The sequence below is a fragment of the Paroedura picta genome, chromosome 9 (assembly GCF_049243985.1).
Source record: "Paroedura picta isolate Pp20150507F chromosome 9, Ppicta_v3.0, whole genome shotgun sequence".
In the NCBI taxonomy this organism is placed as follows: Eukaryota; Metazoa; Chordata; class Lepidosauria; order Squamata; family Gekkonidae; genus Paroedura; species Paroedura picta.
In genome coordinates, this window is record NC_135377.1 from 72,312,143 (window position 1) to 72,329,535 (window position 17,393).

At 50.2% G+C, this 17,393-nt stretch overlaps 1 long non-coding RNA gene across 1 annotated transcript in view; it reads left to right on the forward strand.

Moving 5' to 3' along the window:
- Positions 1-8,363: 8,363 nt before the first annotated feature.
- The window catches only part of LOC143844282 (uncharacterized), a 49,645-nt gene continuing 40,615 nt past the window's right edge, over positions 8,364-17,393 (forward strand). The window contains exon 1 of the long non-coding RNA XR_013233918.1: positions 8,364-8,550. This is a non-coding gene — a long non-coding RNA (uncharacterized LOC143844282). The remainder of the gene's footprint in view (positions 8,551-17,393) is intronic.

The following is a 17,393-nucleotide window of genomic DNA, read 5'->3' on the forward strand; positions in this document are numbered from 1 at the left end:
CATTTAGCATCAAAGGTCCAAAATTAATTCATTCTGTTATTTTAAGAAACCCACAGTTGGACACTGAGTGTAGAGTGAAGAAATGCAGAGGTCCTTTTTTACACTTATTCCCCCGAGCCCCCCCCAAAACCCCTACCATGCCCTTCACATTCTCTGAGACTACTTCCAGTGACACAGAGAACACCTTTGGAGTCCCAGAGCACTCCCTATGTTTAAAACTGTACGACAGCCCGCTTTGTATTTTAATATGAAAGGCTTTTAATATGAAAGATCCAAAATTAATTCATTTTGTTATTTTAATCAACCTATGGTTGGGTACTGAGTGTAGAGGGAAGAAATTCAGAGGTGCTTTTTTTCATGCACTCCCCTGAGCCCTCCCCATGTCCCATCAGTCCCCTGATACCCTCTAAGAAACTTCTTCCAGCCACAAAGAGAACCCCTTTGGAGTCCCAGAGCACTCCCTAGTGTAGAGGGAAGAATCATAGAATCATAGAATCATAGAATCATAGAGTTGGAAGGGGCCATACAGGCCATCTAGTCCAACCCCCTGCTCAACGCAGGATCAGCCCTAAGCATCCTAAAGCATCCCCAAAAGTGTGTATCCAACCTTTGCTTGAAGACTGCCAGTGAAATGCAGAGGTGCTTTCTTACATGCACTCCCCCGAGTCCCCCGCAAAAGAAAAGCCTTAACATCCCCTTCACACTCTTTGAGACTACTTCCAGAGACACAGAGAACCCCTTTGGAGTCCTTGAGCACTCCCTAAGTGTAAAACTGTACAACAGCCTGTTCTGCTGGGCTGGCATTTAGCATCAAAGATCCAAAATTAATTCATTTATTATTTTAATCAACCCTTGGTTGGATACTGAGTGTAGAGGGAAGAAATGCAGAGGTGCTTTTTCACATGTCCTCCCCCGAGCCCCCCCTTCCGAAACCCCTACCATCCCTTGACACACTATTTGAAACTTCTTCCAGCCACACAGAGAACCGCTTTGGAGTCCCAGAGCACTCCATATGTGTAAAACTGTACAACAGCCTGCTCTGCCGGGCTGGCTTTTAGCATGAAAGATCCAAAATTAATAATTTTTGTTTCTTTAATAAACCCATGCTTGGACACTGAGTGTCGAGGGAAGAAATGCAGAGGTACTTTTTATATGCACTCCCTCGAGCCCCCCACCCCCAAAAAACCCCTACCATGCCCTGACACCCTCTTTGAAACTTCCTCCAGACACACAAAGAGCCGCTTTGGAGTCCCAGAGCACTTTAATCATGCCATGTTTGGATACTGAGTGTAGAGAGAAGAAGTGCAGAGGTCCTTTTTTACATGCACTCCCCCGAGGCCCCCCCCAAACCCCTACAATCCCATGACACACGCTCAGAGACTTCTTCTAGCCACACAGAGAACCTCTTGAGAGTCCCAGAGCACTCCCTATGTGTAAAACTGTAAAACAGCCCGGTCTGCAGGGCTGGCTTTTAGCATTAAAGATCCAAAATCAATTCATTTAATTATTTTAATCAAGCCATTTTTGGATACTCAATGTAGAGGGAATATATGAAGAGATGCTGCCACACTCTCTGAATGTTCTTCCAGCCACACAGAGAACCCCTTTGGAGTCCCAGAGCACTCCATATGTATAAAACTGTACAACAGCCCGCTCTGCAGGGCTGGCTCTTAGCATCAAAGATCCAAAATTAATTCATTTTATTATTTAATCAAGCCATAGTTGGATACTGAGTGTAGAGGAAAGGAATGCAGAGGTGCTTTTTTACATGCACTCCCCCGAGTCCCCCAAAACAACCCCCCTTCCGTCCCCTGCCATCTCTCTGAAATTTCTTCCAGCCACACAGAGAACTCCTTTGGAGTCCCAGAGCCCTCCCTAAGTTTAAAAGTATACAAAAGCCCACTCTGTAGGCCTGGCTTTTTGAATCAAAGATCCAAAATTACTTCATTTTGTCATTTTAAGCCAGCCACGGTTGAATACTGTGTGTAGAGGGAAGATATGCAGAGGTGCTTTCTTACATGCACTCCCCCTAGCCCCCGGAAAACAACCACCCTACCATCCCCTGCCATCTCTCTGAAACTCTGCAGAGCTGGCTTTTAGCATCAAAGATCCAAAATTAATTCATTTTGTCATTTTAATAAACCCATGGTTGGACACTGAGTGTAGGGGTCAGAAATGCAGAGGTGCTTTTTGACATGCACTCCCCCAAGCCACCCCCCTAAAAAAAACCCTACCATTCCCTGAAACACTCTTTGAAACTTCTTACAGCCACACAGAGAGCCTCTTTAGAGTCCCAGAGCACTCCGTAAGAGCAAAAGTGGTACAACAGCCAGCTCCGCAAGGCTGGCATTTAGTATCAAAAACCCAAAATTAATTCATTCTGTTGTTTTAATCAAGCCATGGTTGTATACTGAGTGTAGAGGGAAGAAATGCCTGACAATTGAACTGAGGCTCATGGAGTGGGGTAGTCTTTTGTCAAGGGATGTCACTGCCGCCTGAGCTCCTGGTCCTCTTGCTTTCCCACTGGCGCCCCTGACTTACCTCCACCTGCTGGGGAGCGCTGCCAGTAGCAGCTGCGCAGTGCCATGCTGAGGGGGAGCCACAGCCATGGTGGCCGCTGGATAGCACCAAAGGCAAACAAACCGGGCCGTCCTAGAGGAGATCAGCCCTGACTGCTCCTTAGAAGGCCAGATCTTGAAGATGAAACTCAAATACTTTGGCCACCTCATGAGAAGGTAGGACTCCCTGGGAAGAGCCTAATGCTGGGAGCGATTGAGGGCAAAAAAAGAAGGGGACAAAAGAGAATGAGGTGGCTGGATGGAGTCACTGAAGCAGTAGGTGCAAACTTAAATGGACTCTCGGGAACGGTAGAGGACAGGAAGGCATGGAGTATCATTGTCCATGGGGTCACGATGGGTCGGACACAACTTCGCACCTAACAACAACAACAGGTTGAAAACAGCAAAGACTTAAAGGGGACCTCCAGGGTCATTTAATCCTACCCTGGTTTCATGAAGGGGTCTAGGTTGGAAGTGTTAAACCTTGAAGGGGTTACCCCAAGGTCATCTAGTCCTACCCCGGCTTTGGGAAGCGGTCTAGGTTGGAAGCAGAAAAGAGTTGAAGGGATTCTCATGGTCATCAAGTCCAACCCCGACTTCAATATGCAGTCTGGTTGGAAGTAGCAAAGAGCTGAAGCTGACTACCAGGGTCATTGTCCAACTCCGGCTTCCATATGTGGTCTTGGTCGGAAGTAGCAAAGAGTTTACGGTTCACAGCCAGGGTCATCTAGTCGAACCCTGGCTTCAGGAAGCGGTCTAGATCAGAAGTACCAAAGAGTTTATGGTTACCCTCAGGGTCATCTACTCCAACCCAGGTTTCAGAAAGAGATCTAGGTTGAAAGTAGGAAAGACTTAGGTGGTTATGCCCCGGGTCATCTAGTCTAACCCGATGCAGTAAGTGGTCAAGGTTGGAAGTAGCAAAGAGTTAAATGGGCACACTGCTGCATCACGCTGCCTGCTCCTGTTTGGCTTACAATCCACAAGTACCCCAAGGTCTCGTTCACACACATTGTTACCTAGAAACGTATCCCCCATCCAGGAGGCATGTTTTTCATTTTTCTGACCCAGATGTAGAACTTTACACTTGTCTTTATTAAAGATAAAGCATCTTGTTCTCATTTGCCCATATTTCCATTGTGTTCAGATCTCGTTGAACTCTGTCTCTATCTTCCGGAGTATTTGCCAGTCCTCCCAATTTGGTGTCATCACCAAACTTAACGAGCAGTCCCTCCACCCCATTATGTAGATCAGTGGTCCCCAACCTTCTTGTAGTTGCGGACCGCCTCTGAGGGTGGGAGAGAGCCGGCGGCCTGGCTGCTGCAGCTGCACGTAAATGCACACACTCAGTTGCTGCGCATTCACGTTTTTGCCACTAGGTGGCGCTAAAGCGAGTGCGCAGAGCTGGCGTGCGTGCACGTTTTCGGTAGCAGGGGGCGCAAACACGCATGCGCAGCAGCTCCGCGCGTGTGCGTTTGCATCGCTGGTGTGCCGGCAGCTGTGCCTGCCTCTTCCCCCCCTCTCGCTGCGGCCCGGCACCATGGCCTTTGAGGCCCGGTGCCGGGCCGCGGACCGGGGGTTGAGGACCCCTGATGTAGATCATTAATAAATATGTTAAAAAGTACCAGACCGAGCACCGAGCCCTGAGGTACCCCGCTACTCACCTCCCTCCAGTCTGTGATGTCCTCTTCACCATCGGAACCTTCTCAGCTGTCCGGTGAGAACAAATTACACGCATTGCCATGATCCAAGGCTGAGCAAGTCTCTTCTGGGGAAGCGGGTTCAGATCCTTTCTTCCGAAACTGGCTGAGTAGCCTTGGGCCAGCTGCTCTCGCTCTCTTTCTCTCTCTCAGCCTAACACAAGGGGTTTTTGATGGGGGAAGGTGGAAGCACATATCCTGTTTCTGAGATCCTGGGAGGCAGGGGGAGATAGAACTGTGCGACCTGTTAAGGCAGCCTCTCTCCCCTTTTTTAATCCTGAGAAACCCCAGAAACCTTCTTCAGGCTTCGAGACACCCCAGCAGTGGCACAGTCGTGCAGAAGATGGTTGGGAAGCAGAGCTGTGGACATGCCCTAGGGCGGCTCCCCTCCCATATATGGTCATATCACCTGGTCAATGTTTAACAGATTTTAAAATGCATATTCCCCCTTCAAGGATCACTGCCTTGCCATGGCAAGGGGACTTGCGTAGCTCAGTGAAGCTATGAGCTATGCTGTGCAGGGCTACCCAAGTTGGACAGGTCATAGCTGAGAGCTCTGAGAAAAGGTGATCCACTGGAGAAGGAAATGGCAAACCACTCCAGTATCCTTGCCATGAAAACCCAAAGGACAGTTCCAAAAGGCAAAATGATATGACGCCGGAAGATGAGCCCCTCAGGTCGGAAGGTGTCCACTATGCTACTGGGGATGAGCAGACGGCTAGTACGAGTAGTGCCAGAATGAATGAAGTGGCTGGGCCAAAGCTGAAAGGATGCTTGGTTGTGGAGGCAACTGGAGGCGAAAAGACAGTCCGATGCTGTAAAGATTTTTATTCCATAGGAACCTGGAATGTCAGATCCATGAATCAAGGCAACCTGGACATGGTTAGACAAGAGATGACAAGACTGAACATCGACATTTTAGGAATCAGTGAACTAAAATGGACAGGAATGGGTGAATTTAATTCAGATGACCATCAGGTATTCTACTGTGGACCAGAATCTTGCAGAAGAAATGGAGTAGCCTTCATAATCAATAAGAGAGTAGGAAAAGCAGTCTTGGGATACAATCCCTAAAATGACAGAATGATCTCAGTTCGAATCCAAGGCAAACCATTCAACATCACAGTAATCCAGGTCTATGCCCCAACCACTGCTGCTGAAGAGGATGAAGTTGACCAGTTCTATGAAGCCCTACAACACCTTCTAGAAGCAATGCCAAAAAATGATGTGCTTATCATCATGGGGGATTGGGATGCTAAAATAGGAAGCCAAAAGAAAACCGGGATAATAGGCAAGTTTGGCCTTGGAGTACAAAATGAAGCAGGGCACAGGCTGGTAGAATTTTGTCAAGAGAATACAATGGTCATAGCATACAAAAATACATATTAAAAATTAATGAACTCCCACCCCTTTGGGAAACCCTTTGTGGGCCATCAAGAAACCCATGTATGAAGGGATGGATGGATTTACTTTCTTTGCTTTTATGTATGTAACGCTGACATGTCCACCTTTCCCCTGAGCATCAGTTTTCTAGAGCCCGTTATATTATTATTATTGTTGTTATTTGTTGCTAGCAATATAATGAAACAATAACGCCAGGGAAAATTTGAAGGCTGCAGGAAAAGAGGTGAGGAGACTCAAGGAAGGAAGCTACGACCCTCTGTTTGCAGGACCAGAGCAAGGCGGTTCAGGACTGGACGTTTTGGAGGATATTGATTCATTGGGTCACCCTAAGTCAGAAAGAATGGCTCTCATCCATACACACCTTTTATTATAAGGAGGAGGTCCCAAGTTCTCTTCTAAGTGTGATTCTACAAGGCACAACAGCTGGGAATCCTGCCCTTTGCATCCAGGTTGGCTGCTCCTCTGAGCAAGGGATGCAATCCGGAGTTGGCCGTCAATCCATTTCAGAGAATGGGGCAAATAAAGACATTATTTGCCTCGTGGGATAAACATTTTTAAATTAGTTCTGTCACTTCAGACCATGGGTTATTGACAGGCAAAAATCCCTGAAGGTCAAAGGTGGTTTAAAAGCTGTGGGGGGAAAACAGGAATCTAGGCAGAACAGCACTGCCTTCTCAGAGGAAGTCGGGTCCTCCTTGTGGCCTTCCTGGCAGAAGCTAGGTTTTGTGTGACCCAGAGGGTTGGACTGGATGGGCCATTGGCCTGACCCAACATGGCTTCTCTTGTGTCTATATCTGGGGCAGTGGCAATCTGTGTTTTTGGTGCTTGTGAAGCAACAACAGGAAGACTCCTGGAATTCTAGCCACTTCCTCTTCTCTGGGTTTTGGCCACGGATTGACGCAATGTGTTGGTCTGCATAGGCCTACAGTGGGACTGCTTCTGGAGCTCTGGCCCTGCGGTGAACCTCCTGATGGCCCCTTGGTTTTGGCCATTGTGCGAGACAGAGTGTTGGACTGGATGGGCCATTGGCCTGATGCTTTTAACTCTCGGTCATGCCTGCCAGATATAGAATCATAGAATCATAGAATCATAGAGTTGGAAGGGGCCATACAGGCCATCTAGTCCAACCCCCTGCTCAACAGAGGATCAGCCCTAAGCATCCTAAAGCATCCAAGAAAATTGTGTATTCAACCTTTGCTTGAAGACTGCCAGTGAGGGGCAGCTCACCACCTCCTTAGGCAGCCTATTCCACTGCTGAACTACTCTGCTGTGAAATTTTTTCCCCTGATATCTAGCCTATATCGTTGTACTTGAAGTTTAAACCCATTACTGCGTGTCCTCTCCTCTGCAGCCAACATAAACAGCATCCTGCCCTCCTCCAAGTGACAACCTTTCAAATACTTAAAGAGGACTATCATTTACCCTCTCGACCTCCTTTTCTCCAGGCTGAACATTCCCCAGTCCCTCAACCTATCTTCATAGGGCTTGGTCCCTTGGCCCCAGATCATCTTCGTCGCTCTCCTCTGTACCCTTTCAATTTTTTTTTGTTGTACAGGCAACAAACACTGTGGTGCCATTGTGCTCAGAGGCACCCTCTTCTCAGTTCACGGCTTGAAATCAGTGGCCTTAGGAGGTCACGCTGCTTAGGGCAGCATTACTGAGTGCTTATTCTTTTTTTAAAAACCTGGTGTCTACAACACCAAGGTTTAAATGAGGGAATCTAAGGGGACCCTCTACCTCCACCTTGTTGGATGGCTTGGAGATTGGAAAGAGAGCAAACACTACAGATCTCTCTCCACAGACCCTCTCCCAAATAACCCTGAATCTCTCCAATGACATCAGAACCCTCAAACATCATCCAGTGTCCAAAGCATCAATTTTCCTCAAGGGAACTGATGTCTTAGACTGGAAAGAGACGGTCATCCCAGGAGATCCCCAGGTCTCACCTGGGGGCTAGGAATACTACTCAGGAGGGGCCTGGAACTCTCCTGGGATCAGCCATATATCCGTGTCTCTACTGTTCCATAGTAGAAAACCAAAGTGGAAGTAGGGACAGTCGGGATCTCCATTCAAGCCTGAAGGAGTCCCAAGTCTGGAGGAAAAAATTCTGAGGGAAGCAATGCTTCACGGAATCAAAACTCCCCAGAAGAAGCAACATCTGTCACTTTAAGAAGAAGAAGAAGAAAAGAACATTTGGTCCTTATATGCTGTTTTTCTCCAGCAGAGGGAATTTCAAAGTGGCTTACATTCGCCTTCCCTTTCCACTCCCCACCACAGACACCCTGTGAGGGAGGTGAGGCTGAGAGAACCCTGAGATCACTGAAGAAGAAGAGTTGGTTCGTATATGCTGCTTTTCTCTACCCAAAGGCGTTTCAAAGTGGCTTACAATCGCCTTCCCTTTCCTCTCTGCACCACACACAGTGCTGTGGCGAGCCCAAGGTCGCCCCACTGGCTGCATGTGGGGGAACGCGGGATCGAACCCGGCTCGCCAGATGAAAAGTCCGTGCTTCTAACCCCTCCCCCAAGCCCTGAATTCCGTGGCGGTTGAGGGTCACTTGGCAACCCCAGCAGAACTCGCAGACGTTCTCAGCCTTGATGGAGGCAGGACTAGACTGGGGGGCTGAAACAGCCCCCAAAGGGCCCTGGTTCATTGATGCCCTGATGCAGGAGGCCACACCAAGGAAAGTCCCAGGAGCCACTTCTGGAGATGCACCCCTGAGAGGACCAGACCTGACTTTGCAGAGGGGGCTCAAGCCTAGGCCAAGAGAGGCACACAGCGGGCACCTGCCTGGAGGTGGTGACCACAAGGCCACCGAGGGAGACCTTTTGTGGGGAGACCATGCAGGAGAGAACAGCAGGGGGGAAAGCTAAAGACAGGGGACCCCCGAAAGGTAAGTTGGATGGTGAATAGGAAGGAGAAAAGGGTTGAGGTTGTGACATTCCTAGGTTTGACAATGGCTTTTTAAAGTGTGTTTTGAGAAAGGTGAGGTTATATTCCTGGCCAAGGGATTCCTGGTCCACTAGAGGCCTTTTCGGTCCTGGCCCCGACTTGGTGGAACAAGCTCCCAGAACAGCTGAGGGCGATGCAGGACCAGTAAAAAGGATTTTTTCCCCCAGGTCTTCTGTTGGGGCCTGGGCATGGAAGATGGGGCCCCTCCACAGCTAAGAACTATCTTTAAGATCAATCAGACAAAAGACCTAGAGGTATCTCGAAAAGTCAGCACCTCTCGGAGTTTGTGCTGGAGTATGGTGATTTTTAATGTCTTAATGTATGTGGGGTTTTTATCTTTTAAGGTAACTCGCCATGAGATGGCTTCTGAGAATGGAGGGTAAAAAAATCTAAATGCAGACGAACATACATAAGCTGCCTTGAGTTCCACGAGGCAAAAAGATGGCTTACAAATGTGTTCAATAAATTGAAAAATCAAACAGGGGCAGTTCTATAATGAGAATAAGGAAATGGCAGGGAAGGGGAGGGGCTAATTGGCAAAGGAGATGAGCAGGGAGATCTCAGCCAGCCCATGAATGTCGAAGGACAGAAATGACAAAAGATGTATGAGTAAAATATCACCATGTTTTTTTAACAAGCGTCATGAGAAATTGAGGCCTTCCCTGGTGGGGAAGAGGGAGAAAACACTGAGGTTCATGCCTGGCACAAAACAGTCTGTGAGGGGGGGATCCTTGAGTCCTGGTCCCTTCAGATGGAAGGACCATCCGAGGGTGGGAGAGTGAGTGAGTAAGTAAGTGAGTGGGACCGTGCGTGCCCGTACATTCCTACGGACAGGGCTTGCGTTCCCATCCGTTCCCAATGGACAGGGCTTTTCTGCACTTCCGTTGCAGTGGACAGGGCTTGTGAACCCATTAGTTCGAAGGGAAACACTTTGAGTTACGGTCCCTTCAGAAGAACGGAGGACGAGACTGGAGTGAGCTGACGGGTATGAGTGGGGTCTGTGTGTGATTGTGTGTGGGAGGAGGAGCTACTTCTGGTACTTCTCCCTAATGCCATAGATGACAGACTGCTTCTCCTCTGCCCAGTCTTAAAGAGCCAGTCCGACATTTGGGAATGGGAGCGGATTCCCAGCATTGGCCGATAGGAGTTTTTGCCATTCCTGCTCTACCTTGGGAAGCAGCAAGCTCACCAAGCGGCTCACCAACTGAAGTTCATGACGATTTTTAGCCTGCCGTCACAAACTTCCATGAACTTTTCAAGAATTGGTGGCGGTTCGTGTTTTGAGCAGAGAGCAGGGCTTTAAAGGCACTCAGGGCCGTCCCCTTAAACCTCTGCTTTCTTTTTTTGTCCCGTGCCGCTGTTTTTCGCGGCCTCCCCGGGGACGGGAACGCAGGGGCCGAAAGGGACTCCGAGCCCTTTTCTTTTTTTACTGGACCGTTTTGGTTCAGTAAAGAGAGAAATGCTACAGCTTGCATATTACAGGACTACTATTCCAAGATAGGGAAAAAACAACAAAACACACACACATCAGGCTGCCATTTCCCTATGCTTCTCTTCTTCTTGTACATCTCCCTAACGCCGTAGATGACAGACTGATGCTTCTTCCCCCCAGGCTTACATAGCCAGTCTGAAAGTCCAGGATTTCTCTCCACCTCCTTCCCCCCCGCCCCAATCTGATCTCCTATGGGACTCCGCTTTCTTCTGGATTGCAAAGTTCTTGCCTTTTGCTTCAAGAACGCAAGTGTTGCTGGTGTCCCGTATTCTAACGCTTTGTCTAATCAGTCAGTAGTAGCTGGTCAGGATTCTGTTTTCCATCTTGTTGCATGAAGGATCCTAGCAGCTGCTTTTGCCATGGATTGGACAAAGTAGCTAGACGTGTGGAGGAGTTTTCTTGTTCTGTTTCCTTATGTCCATATTGTATACTGTGCTAATTGCCCTTTCAATCTCTTTTGCCTCTCCTCATGAATCATATTCCAGCATTCCCAGGCTTTCTAGCAAGTCCTCCAGATGCGAAAAAACCATGCATCTGTCTCCTGCCGTTCCCAGCATTGGCTGATAGGAGTTTTTGCCATTCCTGCTCTACCTTGGGAAGCAGCAAGCTACCTAAAAAGCATCTTATCCCCGTTTTCTGTTAACATCTGACATTCAGTGTCCCCACAATGACTCCCACTGGGCCAGGCTTCTCTTCTTTCCAAGGCTTCAAGCCCATTGTCAACTTCTGGAGTCACCCTGCAATAAAGATATGTTTTGAATGGCCCGCTAGCAAATGAGAATAAGCAGGCCTCCTACAGTCACTGGTTATTCCCTTGTAGAGCCTGCTGGAGGTTAAATTAGCCAAGCTACAGTCTTCCCTTCAGCCTTAATAATTTGCCGTTCCTTCCCCTCTCCAAAATCACACTGTCTCATTCTGTTTTTTTTCTTTTGAAGTTTGCGTATCGAAGGCATTGTCCAAAGCGATGGGCTTGGTCTCTTTTGACACTGAAACGATATGTTTAGCAAGCAGTCTCAAGCTTTACTCTTGATTTTTCCTCTGGATCATTCTCAGCAGTTTTTTTTTTTTAAATCCTCAGTCCTTATGAATGGCTTCCTTAGGGTCCATTCTCTCTGTTTTCACACTGCTTCCTTCCTTGAGGGTCCGGAATCCAGTCCGTACTCTCAACCGGTGCTGCCGCTGGTTTGTAGGACTTCATATGCGAAGCTGCAAGGCAACTCCTAGTCCTCTTCGGCCCCTTATTTCTCCTCCCGACGCACCGTTCGGATTGCGGTTCCGTCCCTAGTTCAGCCAGGAACCTAACCGCATATGCCTGGTTGGTGCCCATGCCTAGGGGATGGTTTGAGTGGGGCAGGGAGTGGTGTGAATGGAGTGGTGTGTGTGTGTGTGTGTGTGTGTGTGTGTGTGTGAGGAGGGGCTCCCTTAGTTAAGGTATGAAGGGGAGGTAGTGCACAGGTTGAAATAGATGTAGTCGGGCTTGCAGCCGCCAGTTGATGCTGGCCAACCGAAGGCAGTGGAGGAGCCTGGAGGATGCCGGTGGAGGGAAGGGCAGGAGCCGTCCCTGCTTACCACGGGTTTTCCTTGTAGGGATACCCCGGGGGAGTTTTGATGAGGTTCTCCTGCAAGCCCTCAAGGGAGTCGTGGCCACTGAAAGAGGTGAGCGATGTTCCCCAACTCCTTCGCTTGCCTCTCTGCCCCTCCTGGTCCCCAGTGGGTGGGTTGGGCAAGGAGGGCTTGTGACCTGTATGCCAGCAACGGGGAAGGCAGTGTCTGGGAGAGGTAAACCTTTCGGCTCACTGTGTGCTCTTTCGGGAAGTGGGAAGGGGAGCGGGCTGAGGTGGAAGGGGCCCTGAGTTCTCAGACTGGCCTTGTAGACTTGTTGTCTGTTTCTTCAGCAGACTGAGGAAGCTTGCAGATCGAGGCCATCCAAAGAGGAGGAGAGCTGATCGGGAGAGGAGGGCCACGTGCGAAGAGACGGGGGAGCATCCAGAAGGCAAGTTCTTCCGCGGAAGCGGAAGGGCTTGCTAAGCAGGGGGCACCAGGCGACCCGAAGCCTGGCGTGATGCCACGCCTGAAGCTCCTGATGACGTTGGCTGGCAGAAACTGGCGGCAGTCGGCCGGGGGGTGGGGGTGGGCATCAGTGGCAGGTAGCTGGGGGGAGGGGGTTGCGTAGGGATGCAGAGTGAGAGTGTGAGTGAGCGAGTGAGTGAGTGCAACCCTGCGTGCCCATCCGTTCCGATGGACAGGGACCAAACGCCCATTCGTTTCGACGGACAGGGCTTGAGTGCCCATCTGCTGCGGCGGACAGGGCTTGAGCGCTCCTCTGTCTGGACGGACAGGGCTTGCGAGCCCATCCGTTCGCAGGGACAGAGTTTGAGTGCCAGTCCACACAGATGAACGGAGCACAGTGCCCGACCCTTCAGATGGCCGGAGCACGGGTGCACGTCCCCTGAAGTGGACGCAGCTGGGGTGCCCGTCCCTTCGCAGGGACGGAGCCGGGGGCCTCGTCCCTTCGTGTGGACTGAGGTGGGGTGCCCGTTCTTTCTGGTGGACAGAACGTGTGTGTGTGTGTGTGTCAGTGTGTGTGTGTGTGTGGACGGAGAGTGAATGCGAGGGGTAGGCATGGGCACCAAGCGGCTCACCAACTGAAGTTCATGACGATTTTTAGCCTGCCGTCACAAACTTCCATGAACTTTTCAAGAATTGGTGGCGGTTCGTGTTTTGAGCAGAGAGCAGGGCTTTAAAGGCACTCAGGGCCGTCCCCTTAAACCTCTGCTTTCTTTTTTTGTCCCGTGCCGCTGTTTTTCGCGGCCTCCCCGGGGACGGGAACGCAGGGGCCGAAAGGGACTCCGAGCCCTTTTCTTTTTTTACTGGACCGTTTTGGTTCAGTAAAGAGAGAAATGCTACAGCTTGCATATTACAGGACTACTATTCCAAGATAGGGAAAAAACAACAAAACACACACACATCAGGCTGCCATTTCCCTATGCTTCTCTTCTTCTTGTACATCTCCCTAACGCCGTAGATGACAGACTGATGCTTCTTCCCCCCAGGCTTACATAGCCAGTCTGAAAGTCCAGGATTTCTCTCCACCTCCTTCCCCCCCGCCCCAATCTGATCTCCTATGGGACTCCGCTTTCTTCTGGATTGCAAAGTTCTTGCCTTTTGCTTCAAGAACGCAAGTGTTGCTGGTGTCCCGTATTCTAACGCTTTGTCTAATCAGTCAGTAGTAGCTGGTCAGGATTCTGTTTTCCATCTTGTTGCATGAAGGATCCTAGCAGCTGCTTTTGCCATGGATTGGACAAAGTAGCTAGACGTGTGGAGGAGTTTTCTTGTTCTGTTTCCTTATGTCCATATTGTATACTGTGCTAATTGCCCTTTCAATCTCTTTAGCCTCTCCTCATGAATCATATTCCAGCATTCCCAGGCTTTCTAGCAAGTCCTCCAGATGCGAAAAAACCATGCATCTGTCTCCTGCCGTTCCCAGCATTGGCTGATAGGAGTTTTTGCCATTCCTGCTCTACCTTGGGAAGCAGCAAGCTACCTAAAAAGCATCTTATCCCCGTTTTCTGTTAACATCTGACATTCAGTGTCCCCACAATGACTCCCACTGGGCCAGGCTTCTCTTCTTTCCAAGGCTTCAAGCCCATTGTCAACTTCTGGAGTCACCCTGCAATAACGATATGTTTTGAATGGCCCGCTAGCAAATGAGAATAAGCAGGCCTCCTACAGTCACTGGTTATTCCCTTGTAGAGCCTGCTGGAGGTTAAATTAGCCAAGCTACAGTCTTCCCTTCAGCCTTAATAATTTGCCGTTCCTTCCCCTCTCCAAAATCACACTGTCTCATTCTGTTTTTTTTCTTTTGAAGTTTGCGTATCGAAGGCATTGTCCAAAGCGATGGGCTTGGTCTCTTTTGACACTGAAACGATATGTTTAGCAAGCAGTCTCAAGCTTTACTCTTGATTTTTCCTCTGGATCATTCTCAGCAGTTTTTTTTTTTTAAATCCTCAGTCCTTATGAATGGCTTCCTTAGGGTCCATTCTCTCTGTTTTCACACTGCTTCCTTCCTTGAGGGTCCGGAATCCAGTCCGTACTCTCAACCGGTGCTGCCGCTGGTTTGTAGGACTTCATATGCGAAGCTGCAAGGCAACTCCTAGTCCTCTTCGGCCCCTTATTTCTCCTCCCGACGCACCGTTCGGATTGCGGTTCCGTCCCTAGTTCAGCCAGGAACCTAACCGCATATGCCTGGTTGGTGCCCATGCCTAGGGGATGGTTTGAGTGGGGCAGGGAGTGGTGTGAATGGAGTGGTGTGTGTGTGTGTGTGTGTGTGTGTGTGAGGAGGGGCTCCCTTAGTTAAGGTATGAAGGGGAGGTAGTGCACAGGTTGAAATAGATGTAGTCGGGCTTGCAGCCGCCAGTTGATGCTGGCCAACCGAAGGCAGTGGAGGAGCCTGGAGGATGCCGGTGGAGGGAAGGGCAGGAGCCGTCCCTGCTTACCACGGGTTTTCCTTGTAGGGATACCCCGGGGGAGTTTTGATGAGGTTCTCCTGCAAGCCCTCAAGGGAGTCGTGGCCACTGAAAGAGGTGAGCGATGTTCCCCAACTCCTTCGCTTGCCTCTCTGCCCCTCCTGGTCCCCAGTGGGTGGGTTGGGCAAGGAGGGCTTGTGACCTGTATGCCAGCAACGGGGAAGGCAGTGTCTGGGAGAGCTAAACCTTTCGGCTCACTGTGTGCTCTTTCGGGAAGTGGGAAGGGGAGCGGGCTGAGGTGGAAGGGGCCCTGAGTTCTCAGACTGGCCTTGTAGACTTGTTGTCTGTTTCTTCAGCAGACTGAGGAAGCTTGCAGATCGAGGCCATCCAAAGAGGAGGAGAGCTGATCGGGAGAGGAGGGCCACGTGCGAAGAGACGGGGGAGCATCCAGAAGGCAAGTTCTTCCGCGGAAGCGGAAGGGCTTGCTAAGCAGGGGGCACCAGGCGACCCGAAGCCTGGCGTGATGCCACGCCTGAAGCTCCTGATGACGTTGGCTGGCAGAAGCTGGCGGCAGTCGGCCGGGGGGTGGGGGTGGGCATCAGTGGCAGGTAGCTGGGGGGAGGGGGTTGCGTAGGGATGCAGAGTGAGAGTGTGAGTGAGCGAGTGAGTGAGTGCAACCCTGCGTGCCCATCCGTTCCGATGGACAGGGACCAAACGCCCATTCGTTTCGACGGACAGGGCTTGAGTGCCCATCTGCTGCGGCGGACAGGGCTTGAGCGCTCCTCTGTCTGGACGGACAGGGCTTGCGAGCCCATCCGTTCGCAGGGACAGAGTTTGAGTGCCAGTCCACACAGATGAACGGAGCACAGTGCCCGACCCTTCAGATGGCCGGAGCACGGGTGCACGTCCCCTGAAGTGGACGCAGCTGGGGTGCCCGTCCCTTCGCAGGGACGGAGCCGGGGGCCTCGTCCCTTCGTGTGGACTGAGGTGGGGTGCCCGTTCTTTCTGGTGGACAGAACGTGTGTGTGTGTGTGTGTCAGTGTGTGTGTGTGTGTGGACGGAGAGTGAATGCGAGGGGTAGGCATGGGCACCAAGCGGCTCACCAACTGAAGTTCATGACGATTTTTAGCCTGCCGTCACAAACTTCCATGAACTTTTCAAGAATTGGTGGCGGTTCGTGTTTTGAGCAGAGAGCAGGGCTTTAAAGGCACTCAGGGCCGTCCCCTTAAACCTCTGCTTTCTTTTTTTGTCCCGTGCCGCTGTTTTTCGCGGCCTCCCCGGGGACGGGAACGCAGGGGCCGAAAGGGACTCCGAGCCCTTTTCTTTTTTTACTGGACCGTTTTGGTTCAGTAAAGAGAGAAATGCTACAGCTTGCATATTACAGGACTACTATTCCAAGATAGGGAAAAAACAACAAAACACACACACATCAGGCTGCCATTTCCCTATGCTTCTCTTCTTCTTGTACATCTCCCTAACGCCGTAGATGACAGACTGATGCTTCTTCCCCCCAGGCTTACATAGCCAGTCTGAAAGTCCAGGATTTCTCTCCACCTCCTTCCCCCCCGCCCCAATCTGATCTCCTATGGGACTCCGCTTTCTTCTGGATTGCAAAGTTCTTGCCTTTTGCTTCAAGAACGCAAGTGTTGCTGGTGTCCCGTATTCTAACGCTTTGTCTAATCAGTCAGTAGTAGCTGGTCAGGATTCTGTTTTCCATCTTGTTGCATGAAGGATCCTAGCAGCTGCTTTTGCCATGGATTGGACAAAGTAGCTAGACGTGTGGAGGAGTTTTCTTGTTCTGTTTCCTTATGTCCATATTGTATACTGTGCTAATTGCCCTTTCAATCTCTTTTGCCTCTCCTCATGAATCATATTCCAGCATTCCCAGGCTTTCTAGCAAGTCCTCCAGATGCGAAAAAACCATGCATCTGTCTCCTGCCGTTCCCAGCATTGGCTGATAGGAGTTTTTGCCATTCCTGCTCTACCTTGGGAAGCAGCAAGCTACCTAAAAAGCATCTTATCCCCGTTTTCTGTTAACATCTGACATTCAGTGTCCCCACAATGACGCCCACTGGGCCAGGCTTCTCTTCTTTCCAAGGCTTCAAGCCCATTGTCAACTTCTGGAGTCACCCTGCAATAACGATATGTTTTGAATGGCCCGCTAGCAAATGAGAATAAGCAGGCCTCCTACAGTCACTGGTTATTCCCTTGTAGAGCCTGCTGGAGGTTAAATTAGCCAAGCTACAGTCTTCCCTTCAGCCTTAATAATTTGCCGTTCCTTCCCCTCTCCAAAATCACACTGTCTCATTCTGTTTTTTTTCTTTTGAAGTTTGCGTATCGAAGGCATTGTCCAAAGCGATGGGCTTGGTCTCTTTTGACACTGAAACGATATGTTTAGCAAGCAGTCTCAAGCTTTACTCTTGATCTTTCCTCTGGATCATTCTCAGCAGTTTTTTTTTTTTAAATCCTCAGTCCTTATGAATGGCTTCCTTAGGGTCCATTCTCTCTGTTTTCACACTGCTTCCTTCCTTGAGGGTCTGGAATCCAGTCCGTACTCTCAACCGGTGCTGCCGCTGGTTTGTAGGACTTCATATGCGAAGCTGCAAGGCAACTCCTAGTCCTCTTCGGCCCCTTATTTCTCCTCCCGACGCACCGTTCGGATTGCGGTTCCGTCCCTAGTTCAGCCAGGAACCTAACCGCATATGCCTGGTTGGTGCCCATGCCTAGGGGATGGTTTGAGTGGGGCAGGGAGTGGTGTGAATGGAGTGGTGTGTGTGTGTGTGTGTGTGTGTGTGTGTGAGGAGGGGCTCCCTTAGTTAAGGTATG